The sequence below is a fragment of the Mustela putorius genome, unplaced genomic scaffold (genome assembly GCF_011764305.1).
Source record: "Mustela putorius furo isolate JIRA1106 unplaced genomic scaffold, ASM1176430v1.1 tig00000275_pilon_pilon_pilon, whole genome shotgun sequence".
NCBI lineage: Eukaryota > Metazoa > Chordata > Mammalia > Carnivora > Mustelidae > Mustela > Mustela putorius.
This window is the reverse complement of record NW_025421341.1, coordinates 23708252-23716414: the sequence shown is the minus strand read 5'-3', so window position 1 is coordinate 23716414 and position 8163 is coordinate 23708252.

Below are 8163 nucleotides of genomic sequence, written 5' to 3'. Positions count from 1 at the left end.
TTAGCCCAAAATAACTGACAGCTTCCCTAATTTTTTCACCGTCACCTAATTTCCGATTAGGTCGATTTAGGACCAATTCGAGAAAGCCAAATAGGTACCCCTAACCAATCACATAAGATACCCTCCTTTCTGTCCACCTACCTCCAACCTCTCTATTGTCACAGAGCACAGGGCACACCTGAGACCCTCTCTTCTTTCCACTATAAAGTTTTCCCGCTCCTCTGCCTGCTGTTGAGTCTCTGCCAAAACACAAGTAATGGTGGCTAATTCCCTTGCTACAGAAAACTCCAAGTAGCCTTTTTTGTTCTCAGTTGTTTGGCCATGATTTCTGTAATAATACTGATGAAAATTCCAGCAAGACTTTAATTTAACCTTGGCAAAATAATTCTAAAGTTTGTCTTTCAGGATTAATATCTGAAAGTAATCAAGAACATTTCTTAAAAACAAAAGTAATGAGAGGGTACTAGCTCGTATTTTAAAACAATTAATAATTGTTGGGGCACCTGGGTGGCTCAGTGGGTTAAGCCTCTGCCTTCCGCTCAGGTCATGATCTCAGGGTTCTGGAATCGAGCCTCGCTCAGGCTCTCTGCTTCGCGGGGAGCCTGCTTCCTCCTCTCTCTCTGCCTGCCTCTCTGCCTACTTGTGTGTCTGTCAAATAAATAAATAAAATCTTTTTAAAAAACAACAATTAATAATTGTTATGTTATGTTATATTATATATTAATAATTGTTATGTTGCATATGCATTTAGCCTTCAACCCAACACTAATATATGTAAAATTTCAGCCTTTAATAATAAAGTCATCACAAATCAGTAGAAAAATGAAGATATCATCCCCATAAAGCTGCAAAAATCAACCATTTGGGAAGAGATGTCCATTTAAAAACATTTTAGGGGGCACCTGGGTGGCTCAGTCGGTCAAGCATCTGACTCTTGGTTTCAGCTCAGATCATGATCTCAGGATCATGAGATCAAGCCCTGCATGAGGCTCCACACCCAGCATGGAGTGTGCTTGAGATTCTCTCCCTCTCCTTCCCCTTCTGCTCCTCTGTCTGCATATGCATGCACTCTCTCTTTCTCTCTCTCTTTCTCTCAAATAAATACTTATTTCAAAATATTAAAAATTTTTTAAATATGTAAAAAATATTTTTAAATAGATTTTAAAAATCTCAGGAATAGGGTGGCTCAGTGGGTTAAAGCCTCTGCCTTTGGTTCAGCTCATGGTCCCAGGGTCCTGGGATCGAACCCCACATCGGGCTCTCTGCTCAGCAGGGAGCCTGCTTCCCTTCCTCTCTCTCTGCCTGCCTCTCTGCCTACCTGTGATCTCTGTCTGTCAAATAAATAAATAAAATCTTAAAAAAAAAAAAATCTCAGGAATATTTCCAAGTAAATTCTAGTGAGATTTAAAGGTAAATATAAGAAGTTACAATGATTAAAACAAAACTGTAAGAACATATAAGTGAATAATATTTAATCTCTAAATGTTTAAAATGAAGTTTTAAAAAGGAAGCAATTAAAAAATCTATAATTCATGCATTTAAAAACAAAAGGACAAAAAAACCAACATATTTACAGTTAATACCACACAAAAATTATAAATATCATGTACATATATAAGGGGCTTTGGTAAATAGATCAACGGATAAGTGGACAAAGTACATAGAAAAGTCACAAGCAAAAATAGAATGGCAAGCAAACGAAGAAAAACAGGCAAGAGCTCAAATAATAAGATGCAGCTTTTTAGCTCTAAAATTAGTCATTTTCTTAAAAATAGCATTACCCGGTGCTGATGAGGTAGAGTGAAAGGGAGCTCACTTCTGGTGGACTGTAAGTAGTATAATCTTTTTGAAAAGTGTTTTGGCAGAGCAAAGGAAGAGCTCGAAAAATATTCATATCAGTTGAGCCATTCGGTCTAAGAGCAGGAAAAACAGAATCATGCACAAAGATGCTAAATGCAATACTATTTATAATAACAAAGAAGTTGGAAACAACTGAAATGCTTCAGATTGGGAGATTGGATAAGCAAATTATGGTGCATTCAAAAGAAAATGTTATTCATTTATTTAAAATATTTATAAAGAGTTTTTGGTAATATGGGGAAATGCTTATGTCAAATATTAAACCAAAAAGCACAAAGGTATTCATTTGTTCAGTTCCATAGGATCTCAATTATGTCCACAATTTAACAACTAGATATAATGTATATATACATATATATGTGTGTGTGTGCCAAAATGTAGCTTTATTGTCTCAGAATGGTAGGATAATGGAAGACTTTTTGATTCTTTCTACTTTTTACCATTTTTTTCAATTTTCTATAACAGGGGTTGAGGGGGCAGAATCTTGTTTAAATTTTCAAAAAACAGTCCAGGGGGCGCCTGGGTGACTCAGTGGGTTAAAGCCTCTGCCTTCAGCTCGGATCATGATCCCAGGGTCCTGGGATCGAGCCCCACGTTGGGCTGTCTGCTCCACAGGGAGCCTGCTTCCTCCTCTCTCTCTTTCTGCTTGCCTCTCTGCCTGCTTGTGATTTCTGTCTCTGTCAAATAAATAAAATCTTAAAAAAAAAAAAAAAAAAAAAAAACAGTCCAGGTTTCTCATACCAGTATTAGAAGAGACTTTTTGTTGTTGTTAAGAGAAGGGACTTAGAAAAAGCAATAACGTATGTTGGTGCCCGGGGTAGGGGTTACCCGATTAATTAAAGACTGCTAAAGAAGGTCTCTATAAGAAGATTGTACTCCCCGTTCAAGCCAGGTGACATAATTACCTTGGAAGAGTCCCCACAACCTTTCAGAAACTGCCTGCTTATCAGACACCCCCCCCCCCACAAAATGGGCTATCAATCCTGAGGGACACTGAAATCTAAAACTGTTGTGAGATTATGTTCTGTATTTTTTTTCTGACTTTTTGAAACGAGTTTCAATGGGGTTCCATCCATGATTTGCAACTATATAGGCTTATTCAACCATGTGGGTTGAACCAATGTGGGTTTTGCCCACATGCTGTAGAAATCAGTATGAAAGCAATAGTCTCTAATGTGATTCCACCAGGGAAAAGGCAAAGCAATGCCACAAAACTCAGAACAATAGATGGTTCCAATCAATAACCTTGGCATCTTCCTAAATCTTTTTTATAGTTGTTCTTGTCTTGCCCTGGAATACATATTTGGTTGATCATCCGTGGGAAGCATGCAGCATGTTTAATCATAATATAACTGGTCAGAACTGCTCTGCATATATCAAGGGGAAAGCCTTTGTCTCCAATCTCCACCTGCCTTATTAGCAAGGAGTCTAATTCTCGCCTTATTAGCAAGGAGTCTAATTCTCTTCTGAGATTCCTCTTACCATCTGATAATCCCAACGGGCTGAGAAAATTCCTCCAAGATGGAAATTCCTATGCAGGTGACCAGTTCTTGCTAGGAGCATCACCTAATGTCTCAGTGCCCAGCTCCTCTGAAAAGCATCCACATTGGGCCCCAAGATTTAGCATTCAATGCTTTGTGGCCACATGTAGTTATTGCTTGGGCCCAGAAAGCAGCTTGAAACTGGGGGCAGGGATCTGCTAACACAGAGTCCCAAGGCCCCATTCTTCCCCTAGGATTCATGCCCAGGGGTCTGGACTTTGCCTTCTGAACCATAAAATTATAATAAACAATATAACTCAATGGTGTCACCCCCAAACAAAGAGGCTGCTCTTCTGTCTTCTAAAGCAGGTTACAGGGACCTTCTTCCTAACCCTTGGAGACTTTCCAAGCTACTCCAGGTGCCCAGGTACCACCCACTATTCTAAAGGCTACCTCCATGGTTTTTTTGGCAGAGGAAAAGGTAAAATACACAAAGGAACAATAAAGACCTTCCGTTTCTATGGGACTTCCCACCACCAGGCAGAGCTGCCTCTTATTACCGTCCACCATTAGGAATTTGAAGCTCAAAGACTTGCCTAAGGCTACATGGCTCAGCTTCCTTTTATAGTTTTCTCTCTTCTTGTCAAAGCCCTTATGCTATTTCCTTCTATCTCTTCTCTCCCCAGACATCTTCCTCTTCCTTAGCTTTTCATTCATCAGCAATATTCATTGAGAACAAATATGAATCCAATATTTTACTAGGATATAAAGACCTTTTTCCACACTCTGAAAAAGCCTTTCATGTAGTTCAAGGAAGAAGACCATCAAAAGCCACGAAATAATCAGGCACTCATTTTATTTCTACTTCTCATGTTTTTCTTCACCCCACTCTTTCCCTTGTGTCTTCTGCTACCAAAAAAACTTGACTCTTCTACATTTCATTACTATATACATCATACAAAGGCTGAAATATAACTACAGTTTATAGAACAATAAAATAAGCATCTATGTACTTTCCATTCCTGTTTAAACAATACCAGCATTCCCAGTCAATGGTTGCCTCTCAGCAGGTGAGATTATTTATTTCTCAGGATGGTTCAGGATGGACAAACTTTGCAAGACTGAGCATTCTTTCAATTCAAAGGAGTTGAAAAAAATAAAATGGGGCAGTCAGCCAGGTGTTTTCTGTTGGCATGCCTTTGGTCTGGAGACAAAGTATGGACTGATAGCCAAGTGCTACAGGGCCTTGATCCTAACATGCTGTAGAGGGTTTGAGGAGTTGGGGGTCCAATGAAGGACAAAGGTATGACCATGAGTGGCAGTACACACAACAATCTGTATTGGGAAGCACTTGGACAGGGCTGTGTGAGCCTCATAGCATGAGACTGTTCAAAGGAAGCTGCATCCAGAAGGGGAGGCGGGCCAGGGAACTCTGGGAGAGAGGGGACCAAAGAGAAGCTTGTATGTCTCTGTGATGTCTAGGGTCAGCAGGATGGCAGGGAGTCTCTCCCCAAAGGGCCGTCACACCTTGGGGTCTTATAACCACAATGCTCTACCTTATCAATGGCCCTAAATGGCTAACATTATACTTGTTTGGACTACTTTTTTAAAGATTTTATTTACTTACTTTGAGAGAGAGCTTGTCCACATGAGCAAGGGGGTAGGGAGGACAGAGGAAGAGGAAAAAGAAAATCCCAAGCAGACCACACAAGCAGGGCCAGGAGTAGAGGTGAGGTGGGTATCCAGACACAGTGCTCAATCCCACCACCCCGAGATCACAACCTGAGCTGAAATCACCATCAGTCAGATGCTTAACTGACTGAGGTACCCAGGCTCTCCTGGACTATTTTTTATATAACTGAATATATAAAAATTTAATTTTGGCACAAGTAGGCTTTTGAGCTGTTAGCTCTCAGTCTGCAGTGAAGAAATAAACAACCTAAGGGCCAATATACAGTGGCCACCTTTGGCCCAGTTCTATAACACCTACTTCTCCACTCAGTATGCTAAGTGTTTGTCATCTCCCTTGGAAGAGACCTTCTACCCCCCACCCGTGGTTGCTGCCTCCACCCTAACTCCTTTACTACTCCCACAGTCCAATCTGGCTTTCAGCCACTGGGGGATGCTGGGCAGAGAGGGGGCTGCTTCCTGAAGAAGGCATCTGGACAGACCCTGAGCCTGACAGTTGGCAAATCAACACATCTGCACATCACTCCCAAGGATGCCCTGTGTATACAGGGAGGAAAGACAGGAATCTTTCCCTCTCTCTGATCATCAGGCTGACCACAGGTAAACTAACAGCCTTGCAGGTATCTCTAAGAGTAAGAAATGGACTCTTCCTCTTCTCTTTTCTCACACACACACACACACACACACACACTCACACACACACATCTATATGCAGACTCTTTTTGTAAACTTTAGACCAAAAAAAAAAAGTAAGCCAAACACCTGAGAACTAATATATAATTGTGAGATCTTTCTCATTTTATTCCAAGATTGAAATACAGAGATAATGGTAAACTTTTTCCAAAACCTTATCTTGCAATAATTATGACCATTACATCTCATGTCTTCTGATGCTAGTTGGTAAGGAAAAATCACTTGACCACAAAACAATGGGATGCTTAATATTCAACATTTTTAAATATATGTATATTTTTTGGCAGAATCAGATACAAGGATTTTTTTTAAGATTTTATTTATTTATTTGAGAGAGACTGAGAGAGAAAGCACATGGTGGGGGAGAGTCAGAAGGAGAAGCAGACTCCCCACCAAGCAGGGAGCCCGATGCAAAACTAGATCCCGGGACTCCATCCTGGGACTCCAGGATCATGACCTGAGTTGAATGCAGGTGCTTAACCAACTGAGCCACCCAGGTTCCCAGATGCAAGGATATTTAAAAAGGAGGATTAGGTCAGCCAGTAGCCCCAGTGATGCAAGATTATTCAGCTAATGGACCTCCAAGGCACCCGTTGGAAAACAACTATGTGATTTCACAACTGATACTCTCAAAAAGTTTATTCGGATAATAGTGTGAAAAGAGCCAATCGCAAGGAAAGGTCAGGCCACTGGGGTTGAGACCATCCCCCTACACAGAGTGGACAAGAGCATAAAGATTATCTGAATAATTCCATTTCACCTTTCCTCCTTCATCTTATCTCAAGAAAAGTTTCAAGAGCTCAGACAAACATGGGTTTGGTTTATTTTTGCCTTTGTTTTTTCACATTTATTTAATTATACAGACGACTACTTTATCCAGCCCTTTACTCGGAGAAAGGCAAAGGATCAAGGAACATCTTCCTCTCTTTACCAGCGACTGGTGAAAAAACACTCTGCAGCCCTGTACCCGGGCAATGTGACACATTTTTGTCAGTTTTCTTTTTCCCAGTGGGTGAAATTTAACCAATACTTTGTTAGCGAAGGTCTAGTTGCTCCCCAGAGGAAAATTACAGGAGTGAAGATATAACCTCTGCCATGCCACATTTGAGCTTAAAAGGATAGATTTCTAGGTCTAGCCACCGTTTTGAAATTAGGTTTTAAAAGGAATAGGTTTGTTGCTATGGATTTAAGGGGCAGCAGGGCCAACATTCACTTACAGTTCTCAAAAATAACAGCGAGCAAAAATATTTCCATCCTATTACAGCTTGGAAGAAGGATTAAAAAAAAAAAAGAAGAAGGAAAAAAAAAAGCTCTCTGTCGGACCAAAGTGAAGCACTGATGGCCACAAATGCTTACAACATTAACTTTGCATTATTGAGATTCACACACTCACTCATTTCATTAGCAAACATCCTCCAGATTAAAACAGACATAACGGGTAGCTTGAAACTAATAGCGAAGGGCTGCCTGACCATCACTCTGTCAATTTCATCTCCAGGACTATTTCCCCTGACAGCTTCTTCCAGTGTATTTCAACCAGCTGTAAAACCTGTCTTCTCCCTCTTTTCTCCCTTTAAAGCAGAAGCCTGCAGAGGATTTTGGTGCATTAGGACAGACTTTATTAAACAACTTAATCCATCTCTGCCTGCCTAGCATGGCCTAGGGAGTCTTAATTAATCAATAAGCATTTATTGAGTGTTCCAGTGTGCATAATAGTCCTGAGTCAGGTGCTGTGCAGACTTCAAGGATCTAGTTAGGAAAATGGAGCACATTGCGTTCTGGAAGGTTTCCTGACAGTATGAGTTAGTACATGGGGAAAAGGAGGTAACGTGTGTTGAGGGACTCCTGGGCACAAACACTGTGCTACATGATTACTTCAGTTCCTCTGTATTCATTTGCAAGGCCTCCCATAAGAAGGTACCATGGACCGGTGGCTTAAGAAACAGACATGTATTTCCTCACAGCTCTGGAAGCTAGAAGTTCAAGAGCAAGTTGTTGGCAGATTTGTTTTAATTCTGTGGCTTCTCTTCTTGGCTCGTAGGTGACCATCTTCTTCTCTGTTTTCACATGGTCTTTTCCTTGTGCTCACTCGTATGCTGTTCCTATGAAGACACCAGTCATGCTGGATTAGGGTCCACTCCAAAGACCTCATTTTAACTTAATTACCTCTTTAAAGCACTTGTCTCCAAATACAGTTATAGCCCGATGTCCTGGGATTAGGATTTAAACTAAGAATTGGGGGGGGGGGGCGGTGGGGGTGGTAACAGTTCAGCCCATAACAAAATCTTGCCATGAAGGTGAGCAAATATATCACAGAGGACTCTTTCTGTTTGAAAAACAAACCAAAAAGCAAAGAAAACAGAAAACTGTTAGGATTAAGGATATAAATTTCAGTTATAAATAACAGAAAAAAAAATCACAGGGAATTTAGTGTAATAGA